This window comes from Suricata suricatta, chromosome 1 (assembly GCF_006229205.1).
Source record: "Suricata suricatta isolate VVHF042 chromosome 1, meerkat_22Aug2017_6uvM2_HiC, whole genome shotgun sequence".
NCBI lineage: Eukaryota > Metazoa > Chordata > Mammalia > Carnivora > Herpestidae > Suricata > Suricata suricatta.
In genome coordinates, this window is record NC_043700.1 from 183,234,061 (window position 1) to 183,243,988 (window position 9,928).

The following is a 9,928-nucleotide window of genomic DNA, read 5'->3' on the forward strand; positions in this document are numbered from 1 at the left end:
TTGGCTCAGGTCATGATCTCGTGGTTCATGAGTTTAAGTCCCACATCTGGCTGTCTACTCTCAGCACAGAGTCTGCTTTGAATCCTCTGTCCCCACCCCCTTCCCACCTCTCCTCTTCTCACACTTTCTCTCTCATGAGTAAATATTAAAAAAAGAAAAAAGTGGGGGGACACCTGAGTGACTCAATCAGTTGAGCATCCAACTTCAGCTCAGGTCATGATCTCATCGTTGGTGGGTTAGAACCCCGCATTGGGTTCTGTGCTGACAGCTCAGAGCCTGGAGCCTGCTTTGAATTCTGTGTCTCCCTCTCTCTCTGCCCCTCCCCTGCTCACACTGCCTGTGTCTCTGTCTCTCAAAAATAAGCAAACATTAAAAAGAAAATAAAAGTTAATAAAAAGAAAGAGTCTTTGCTAGAGCCCCCAGAAGGAACGAGCCTTGCTGACATCTTGACGTTAGTCCAGAGAGACTGTCATTGGACTTCTGACCTCATTTCTGAACAGATGCATGTTGTTTTAAGCCCTTTGGTTTATGGTAGCTTGTTAGAGCAGAATCTGGAAGTATCCCTTTTCTGTTTTCCTGTTTTCTTCAGTTCCAAGACTGAGCTTGGGATGTCGCCAGGAACAGGACAGTTAGTCTTGACTAATCTTGGCCAGAACCTGCAAGGGGATGCCCCAAAGCAGAGGGAATGTTGTAGAACAGGTGAGGCAGCTTCAGTCATCAAAACAAGGAGATTTTTCTGGCAAGTCTGCCTGGAACAAATACTCAAAATAGGGAAGTGGTTTGCATGGAGGCTGAAACAATTTTGAGGAACGTAGTAGAAGAAACCTAAATTGCCTTAAAACAGATTGTTAGTAGAAATATGGGTGTTAAAGACTCAGCTCTTTGAGGTCTCAGAAGTGAAGAGCACGGTAGAGAAAACCTATATGGTCTTTTTTTAGGTTTATTTATTTATTTTGAGAGAGAGTGTGTGTGTGTGCATGAGTGGGGGAGAGGCAGAAAGAGAGAGAGGATTCCAAGCTGGCTCTGTGCTGGCAGTATGAAGCCCCATGTGAGATCAGGACCTGAGCTGAAATCAAGAGTGGGATGCTTAACTGAGTGACCCAGACACCCCAAACCTATATGGTCTTAAAGAATACCAGTATTGGGCATGCCTGGGTGGCTCAATCAGTTAAGCATCCGATTTTGGCTCAGGACAGGATCTCACAGTTTATGAGTTCGAGCCCCACATCAGGCTCTGTGCTGATAGCTGAGAGCCGGGAGCCTGCTTTGGACTCTGTCTCTCTCTCTCTCTCTCTCTGTCTCTCTCTCTCTCTCTCTCTCTCTCTCTCTCTCTCTCTCTGCTTCTTCCCCTCTCATGCTCTGAGATAAATAAATAAATAAACATTAAAATAAATCAACATTTAAAAATTAAAAAAAAAAAGAATACCTATATCATTGAGGTGGTTAGGTGGCTCAGTGGGTTAAGCATCTGACTCAATTTCATTTCAGGTCTTGATCTCAGAGTTGTGAGTTCAGGCCCCATGTTGGGCTCCATGCTGGGCGTGAAGCCTACTTAAAAAAAAAAAAAAAAAGAATAACTAAGTCATTGTAAACAACTGTAGCATAATTGGATGTTAAAGGCACTGAGAAGCACCTCACCAGCAGTTTTGGAGTGTTTGGGGGTTCTGCTATACAATGGTAGAAAGAGAAAGCTTAGGTTGGATTATGTCCTACAATTATATAGAAAACAGGACTTGGGAGCAACGAACTTGGGTTTTAGTTGAGATTTCCAAGCGAAGTATTGGAAGTATGTCCTGGTTTCTTTTTGTTGCTTTTAGTAAAACATACAATAGATAAAAAGGAGGGAACTGTTACAGAAAGGAAGCAGGACCTAAAGTTTTGGGAAATTCACAGCCTATCCAGATTGATCTTCTGTCAGAGAGAAAGCCAGTGAAGTGGCTGGACAACATGAAGCAGAAAGTAATTTAAAATTTTCATAAAATAAACATAAAATTTACCATCTTAACCACTGTTAAGGGTGACAGCCTTTTCTAGCACTGGGAAGGGGCCGTGGTCAGAGCATTCAAGTACACGGGCTCTTTGAAGGGGTAGGTGATTCATGGCCCCTCTCAGCCATCCAGCAGAAACCTAAAATGGAGATGAGGTTATTCTGGAAACATCTGAGTAGCTTCATTTCTAATGGAGTGAATCCTGGTGACTCACAAAGTTTTTGAGAATGTCATACCAATGGTAACATTGTCTAGCTGGACTTAACAATGGTACAGAGATAGGAAAGAACACAGTCAGGCTCCTCAAATTCTACAGGTGGAAAACAGGCTGATCAATATTACTCATTGGCAGACCTGTGTTACTCTTCATGAAACAGTGTGGCCCCAGGGTCATCTGGCTGGCTCAGTTGGTAGGTCATGTGATTTTTCTTTTTGAGAGAAAGAAGAGAGAGTAGGGGAGGGGCAGCAGGAGAGGGGGAGAGAGTATCTTAAGCAGGCTTCATGCCTAGCATGGAGCCCCCAAGAAGCCCAACTCAGGCTTAACCCCACCATAGTGAGATCATGACCTGAGCCGAAATCAAGTCAGGCGCTTAACTGAAAGCCACCCAGATGCCCCACACATGTGACTCTTGATCTCAGGGTTGGGAGTTCAAGACTCACCTCAAGGGTAGAGTGTCTTTTTTTTTTTTTTTTTTTTTTTTTTTGAGAGAGAGCGAGAGTGAGCACTGGGGAGAGGGAGAGAGGAAGAGAATCTTAAGCAAGCCCCATGCTCAGTGTGACACAGATGTGGAGCTCAATCCCATAACTCTGAGATCATGACCTGAGCCATACCAAGGGTTGGACACTTAACCCACTGAGCCACCTAGGTGCCCCAGGAGTGGAATTTACTTTAAAAAGTCTGACTCCAAGAGTGGAGTCATAGCTGCAGAGAGTGGTCTCAGGTCCAGAGCGGGGCAGAGGTATGCATCATATATGTTATCCCCAGGCTTTGAAACTTAATGGCATTTGCCTAGGTGGACTCTGAAGGTGATTGGATGGGGACTCCTTTCTGTGTCTCATTTTCTCCCTTTCTGAATGGGAATCCTCTGTGCCTGTTGCCCTAGGTCTGTCCTATCACTGTATTTTTGAAGCAGAGAACTGGTCTCTAATTTCACAGGTCACAGATGGAGGATTTTGCCTCAGGATAGATTATACCCAGATACTGTACGTACACCTAACCTAGGTGACTTAGATGTAAGGCTTGAGCCTTTGAGCGAGTGAGATATAGATGAGGTTTTGGTCCTGAGTTGATGTTGATGGGCTGAGACTTTGGCCACATTCAAGATGGGTGAGCATATTTCTTATGCAAGATGGGTATGAGTCTTTGGGAAGAGTAGAGTGTGATAGGCTGAGTCCCCCATTCACCACCCAAAACATGTCCAGATCCTAATTCCCAAAATCTTGAATGTGTTGCCTTGTATAGTAAAAGGGATTCTGCAGAATGTCATATATTGACAAAAAGAGACACAATCTCTAAGTCAGAATCAATTTATTATTCACAGCCAAAAAACAAAAAAAGCAGACACATCAGTATTGTTTGTCAGCTCCCCATACCCCAACACCCACAGCGTGACATGGTAAGGATCAGATGCCACCTCTCCATAATGCAGTGGGTTGCATGATACTAGACTCTAGGGTTTTATGGAGTTGCTGGTATATCTTCCCATCCTCGCCTCCAGGGAGGTAATCCATTATTCTGAAATGCAAGCAAACAGCTCAGGAGGGAAAGAAGACTTTATCCTTACTTCCCTGGTCTGTCTCTAGCTTCATGATTCTCAATTGTTTCCCTTACAAACATTCTTAACTCGATGCAAATACCCTCATTCAGAGACTCCATACTGAGCAGACATGCAAGATATTCATGGAGAACTATTTTCCAACACTTTATTTCAAGCACCAAAAAGGCAAGGAAAAAAATTACCTTCAATAGAATACAAGATCTGAAAAATCAAATATTACAAGAATGCGAAGTTTGGTAACTGATGGGAAAAAACTGCTCAACTTTACGGTTTTAGAGAGAGCCCTTGCCAAAAGAAACACCACCCACTGGAATCAGTGAATATATAAAGGCAGAAGTTGAAATTAATTTGAGGAACACATATTAAGCAATTTAAGCTGCTTATTATCAGCAACAATGTGAAGCAGCCATATCAATCAATGCCATTTTTGAATGCTAATAGATTATCTGACGAAATAAGATTTTAAAATGTAAAAAAAAAAAAAATTGAGGGGGCACCTAGGTGGTTAAGTTGGCTAAGCATCTGACTTCAGCTCAGGTCCTGATCTCAAGGTTGGGGAGTTCAAGCCCCACGTTGGGCTCACTGCTGTCAGCACAGAGCCTGCTTTGGATCCTCTGTCCCTCTCTCTCTGCCCCTCCCCTGCCCACACACTCTCTCTTTCTCTCAAAAATAAACATACATTAAAAAAAAAAAAGTAAAAGAGGCTTTGCCACACATTTAATAATTATTCCTGAGAAGATGACCTCAAGTTACAAATGTTAGAGATCATTACTTTTTAATCAGATATATAGTGCTTACCCATTTATGGTGTATCATACAAAATGGACGTGAACTTTGCTCTTATGAAGCACTCATCCAGGATATCAGATTGACAGAACTAGTAATCAAGTAAATAAATATATTATGAATGATGCACTACCAAGAAAAGAAATAAAGGGAATAATGGAACAAAAACTAAGGTGTTTAGGAAAATCCTCCTTAGGGAAGTCACATTGAATTCAATTTATTCTCAAAATGCCAGTCAGTCTTCTATTTTATTTCATCTTATTTTACTTTTAAAAGTAATCTCTACATCCAATGTGTGGGGTGTAGCCTCAAACTTATAACCCCAATATCAAGAGTCATATGCTCTACTGACTGAGCCAGTCAGGCACCTATGAAGTGAATCTTTTAAAACCTAATTCACGAGGAGCCAAGATGGCAGAGACGAAGGGAGCTCTGTAAACTTCGTCCACCCCATCTATTGAACTGAGAATATTACTCCCATCTGCAAGAGCGGAAGGAGAAAATACGGACTCCAGAAAGAAGACAACCTCAAGGATACCTGAGTGACTAAGTGCGAACTGGGGAGATTGGAAAACAAGCCAGCCTGAGACCGGCAGGGGAGGTAGGAGCCCCAGCCCAACACAGGGCAAGCGTGCGGAGCCCGAGAGACAAAGGGAAGAGACAGAGAGACTGAACATGCTCATAGTACTGTCTCTGGGGAAGAGATAAAGAACATTTAACTGCGCTCAGAGAGAGAAACTCTCACTCTATATTTAACTGCTGGGCAGCACGAATCCCGAACCCAGGTGGCACAAGGGAAAGAACAGCTTCCAGCCCTGTGCCATCCCGGCGGGAAGTCGGCAGCCGTGGCAGCGGCCCCAGGGGCGCTCACTTTGACTTCACCTATGGGAGAGGGAGCACGTACCTCATTTCCCCAGCGCATCTCACCTCCAGCATTGGCTGCGTGAATCCCAAATCCTGGGTGCCAACAGGGAAAAAATAGCCCCCACCCCTACACGATGCCAGCAGGGAGTTGGCGGTGGTGGAGGCCAGGTCTCCTGCTCTGCCTGCAGGAGCGTGCAGCTCATTTCCCGCAGTGCCCGGCGCCTGGGGCAGCCCCAGCGAAAATCCTAGCCAGTGCCAAGAGAACCTCATCCCTCATCCCAACAAGATGGCAATCCCGACTGGGGGCTGGGAGTCCACAGTGGTGTCTGTGAGGGCGTGCACTTCACCTCCTGCTGTGCACCTCGCCTCAGGTGGCACACCTAGCCTCAGGCAGGGGCAGCCGAAATCCCAGCCTGAGCCAAAAGAAACTGATCTGTCTCCCTAAGAAGACAGCCACCAAAGCAAGTATATCTCATCTGGGGTAGCATAAAAGTGCATGGACTAGGATTTTGAACCGAGGTGGGCCTGGAAAATACAACTTGGCTCAGCTGCAGCACAAGGAGATTGGACTCATTAGAGTGGCCTACAGTGCCTAGTTCCAGCTCATTTTACTCTCTGCAGCCACCAAGGCGGAGCCTCTGAGAGCAGCCTCCAAGACCTACCACACCAAACCACGCCTATCCACGAGGGGGAGCTGCTGATTTTTTTTTTTCTTTTCTTCTTCCTTTTTCTTTTTTTTGTACTTACTTTTTATTATTATTACGCTTTTTACTTAAAATTTTTAAAAAATTTTTACTCCTTATTTTCCTTTCTCCTCTCTCCCTCTTTTTTTTTTTTTTCTTTCTTGCAATCCAGATATATTCCCCTGTATCTCATCCTTATCTCTCTCCTCAACTGGTCATACATTTTTAGACTATCCATTGTCCTTTGTTGTCTCTAACCCTCTTTATTATTTTTTTTCTTCTCTTCATTTCATCTCTTTCCTCTCCATTTTCGTTCTTTCCTTTCCCCCTTTTGTTTGTTTGTTTGATTTGTCTGTGCATTTGTGTGCTTCTGATCCCTCTGTGTTTGTCTGTCTGTTTTCCTTCTTAGGGCTACACCAAGAAACAAGCCAAAGTGCATGTCGGTGAGTCCCAAATATCACTGAGTAGGGAAATAAAATATTCAAAGGCACAACAAGAGAAACTGAGAGACACCATTAAAAGGCTATTTCCTGAAATGAGAGGCCCTGGACAGTCAATAAGCCTCCATTAACAGAGTTATATTAACAGATGCACAGGGCACAAGAAGCTTTTTAAAGCTGACAAGAGACAGAAAACTAGCAAAAATGACAAAATGAAGGAACTCTCCCCTGAAGAACCTCCAGGAAGAAGTCACAGCAACAGAACTGCTTAAGGCAGAGCTAGACAACATACCAGATCAAAAATTAAAAAAAAAAACCTTGTCATAAAATTAATTGCTGGGGTTGAAAAAAGCATCAAAGAAGCAACTGAGACAATGACTAGGCATTTTGAAAATAGTCGCGATGAGTTAAAAAAAAAAGGCTATAAATGAGGTGAATAACAAAATGGAGGCAGCCATCTCAAAGATTGACGAGACAGAGAGAAGAATAGGTGAATTAGAAGATATAGTTACAGCAAAAGAGGAAGCTAAAAAAAAAAAGAGAGAAATTGATCCAGGAGCAGGAAAGGAGACTTCGAAACCCGAGTGATACAATCAAACGCAACAACATCCCTATCATAGGAATTCCTGAAGAGGAAGACAGAGAAAGGGCCTGAAGGGATACTTGACCAAATTATAACTGAGAATTTCCCAAATCTGGGCAAAGAATTACACATTCAAATTCAAGAAGCACAAAGAACCCCCTTAAGACATAATTTGAATCGACCTTCGGCACGACGTATCATAGTGAAACTGGCAAAATATAAAGATAAAGAGAGAACTCTGAAAGCAGCTAGGGAGAAAAAGGCCCTCACATACAAAGGGAAACCTATCAGAGTAGTTACAGACCTATCTAATGAAACTTGGCAGGCCAGGAAGGAATGGCAGGAAATCTTCAATGAACAGAAAAAACATGCAGCCAAGAAATCCATTATCCAGCAAGCCTGTCATTTAAAATAGGAGAGATAAAAGTGTTCCCAAATAAACAAAAATTGAGAGAATTCATGACCACCAAACCAGCCCTACAGGAAATCCTAAGAGGGACTCTATGAGGGAAATGTTGCAAAGAATACAAGGGGCCAGAGACATCACTATAAACATGAATTCTATGGAGAACACAATGACTCTAAACCCATATTTTTCAATAATACCACTAAATGTAAATGGACTGAATGCTCCAACCAAACGACACAGGGTAGCAGAATGGATAAAAAAACAAAATCCATCTACTTGCTGTCTACAAGAGACTCATTTTCAATCTGAAGATACGTTCAGGTTGAAAGTAAAGGGATGGAGAAATATCTATCATGCGACTGGAAGCCAAAAGAAAGCTGGAGTAGCTATACTTATATCAGACAAACTGGACTTTAAAGGCAGTACCAAAAGATAAAGAAGGACATTATATAATAATTATAGAATCTCTCCATCAGGAAGAGCTAACAATTATAAATATCTATGCACCAAATTCAGGAGCGTCCAAATACATAAAATAATTAATCACAGACAGAAACAATCTTATTGATAAGAATGTGCTAATTGCAGGGGACTTTAATACTTCACTGACAGCAATGGATAGATCAACCAGACAGAAAATCACTAAAGAAGCAATGGACCTGAATGACCCATTGGAACAGATGGAACTGATAGATATATTTAGAACTCTACATCCTGAAGTTAGGAAATTCACCTTCTTTTCGAGTGCGCATGGCACATTCTCCATGAGAGACCACATCCTGGGGCATAAAGCAGCCCTCCATAAGTATAAATGAATAGAGATCATACCATGCACACTTTCAGATCACAATGCTATGAAACTTGAAATTAGCCACAGGAATAAGTCTGGAACACCTCCAAAAATGTGGAGGTTAAAAACCCCCTACTGGGGTAGAGCCAAGATGGCGGAGAGGAAGGGAGCTCTGTAAACTCCCTCCGCACCGTTTTTTGAACTGAAAAGGATATTACGTTCAACTGAGAGAGCGGAAGGAGAAAATACGAACTCCAGAGGGAATAGAACCTCAAAGATACCTGAGTGAGTGGGGGCGAACGGGGGAGATCCGAGGACGGGCCAGCCCGGACGGGCAGGGGAGGTAAGATCCCCAGCCCAACGTGGCGCCAAGCGCGCAGCGCCCAAGAGACAAAGGGAAGAGACAGAGTCGGAACGCGCTCATAGAACTGTCTCTGGGGAAGAGGTATAGAACGCTTAGCTGCGCGTGGAGACAGAAACCCACTCCATAGATAACTGCTGGGCAGCTGGAATCCCGAACCAGGGTGGCGCAAGAGGAGGAATAGCCCCCAGCCCTAAGCCATCTTGGCGGGGAATCAGTGGTGCCTGTGGCGGCGAGAAGCGGCTGTGCGCTGGGGAAGCGCGCGCTGCGGCGGAAGCAACCCGAGCAGCGACTACGCCGGGCGCGAGCAATTCGAACCTGGTTTTGGGAACGGGACCACGGACCGCATTTCCACGGCACACCCCGCCCCCTGCACTGCACGGACTGAGTGAATTCCGGGTCCCCACAGGGAAGAAATAAGACGCGCACCGACAGGACCCTCAGCCAGGAGTCGGTGGCGGGTGGAGGCCCGGGCGCACGCGGGAGCTCCCAGCAGATTTCCAGGAGAGCACGGCTTCTTGAGCTAAGCTATCGGAAACTAAGAGAGTCTCGGTTTTTTGCTTTTTGTTTTTTTTCCTTTCCCCCATTGCAATCGCGATCCTGACTGGGGGAGGGGACTCCGCAATTGAGTCTGTGAAGGTGCGCACTTCACCTTCTGCTGCTCATTTCACCACAGGCAGGGGCGGAGCCTCTGAGAGCAGACTCCAAGACTTACCCCATCAAACCAAGTCTATCCACCAGAGGGAGCTGCTGCCTGCTTTTTTTAATTTTTATTTATTTTTATTATTTTTTTTATTATTTCTTCGGTTTTTCTTTTTCTTTTTGTTTTGCTTTGTTTTGGTTGTTTGTTTTTTTTAATATATAACAAAAATTTTTCTTTCTTCACTAGTTTCGTACTTATTTCTTTGTCATTATTACCTTTTTTTTCTTTTCCTTTTTCTATACTTAATTCCTTTAAATTTTACTCTTTATATTCCTTTCTCCTTTCTCCCTTACTTTGTCACCTTCTCGCAACCCAGATATATTCTCCTGTATCTCATCCTTACTTCTCCCCTAAACTGGTCGTACACTTTTAAGCGGTCTACTGTCTTTGTTGTCTCCGATCCCCTTTTATATATATTTTTTTGTCTTTTCTTCTTTCTCTGTTCTTTTTATTTTCTCTTCTTCTCTTCCTTTCGTCTCTTTCCCTCCCATTCCCATTCTTTTCATTCCCCCCTGTGATGCGTTTCTTTGATTTGTCTGTGTG

General features: G+C 43.7%; 1 long non-coding RNA gene across 2 annotated transcripts in view; it reads right to left on the reverse strand.

Moving 5' to 3' along the window:
• Nucleotides 1-3,510: 3,510 nt before the first annotated feature.
• The window catches only part of LOC115285980, a 13,454-nt gene continuing 7,036 nt past the window's right edge, over nt 3,511-9,928 (reverse strand). Inside the window, exons 4-5 of one of the 2 annotated variants that reach the window (XR_003905793.1) lie at nt 4,565-4,643; nt 3,511-3,723 (exon numbers count right to left, since the gene is read on the reverse strand). This is a non-coding gene — a long non-coding RNA (uncharacterized LOC115285980). The remainder of the gene's footprint in view (nt 3,724-4,564; nt 4,644-9,928) is intronic. The other variant, XR_003905787.1, reaches the window with a different exon arrangement.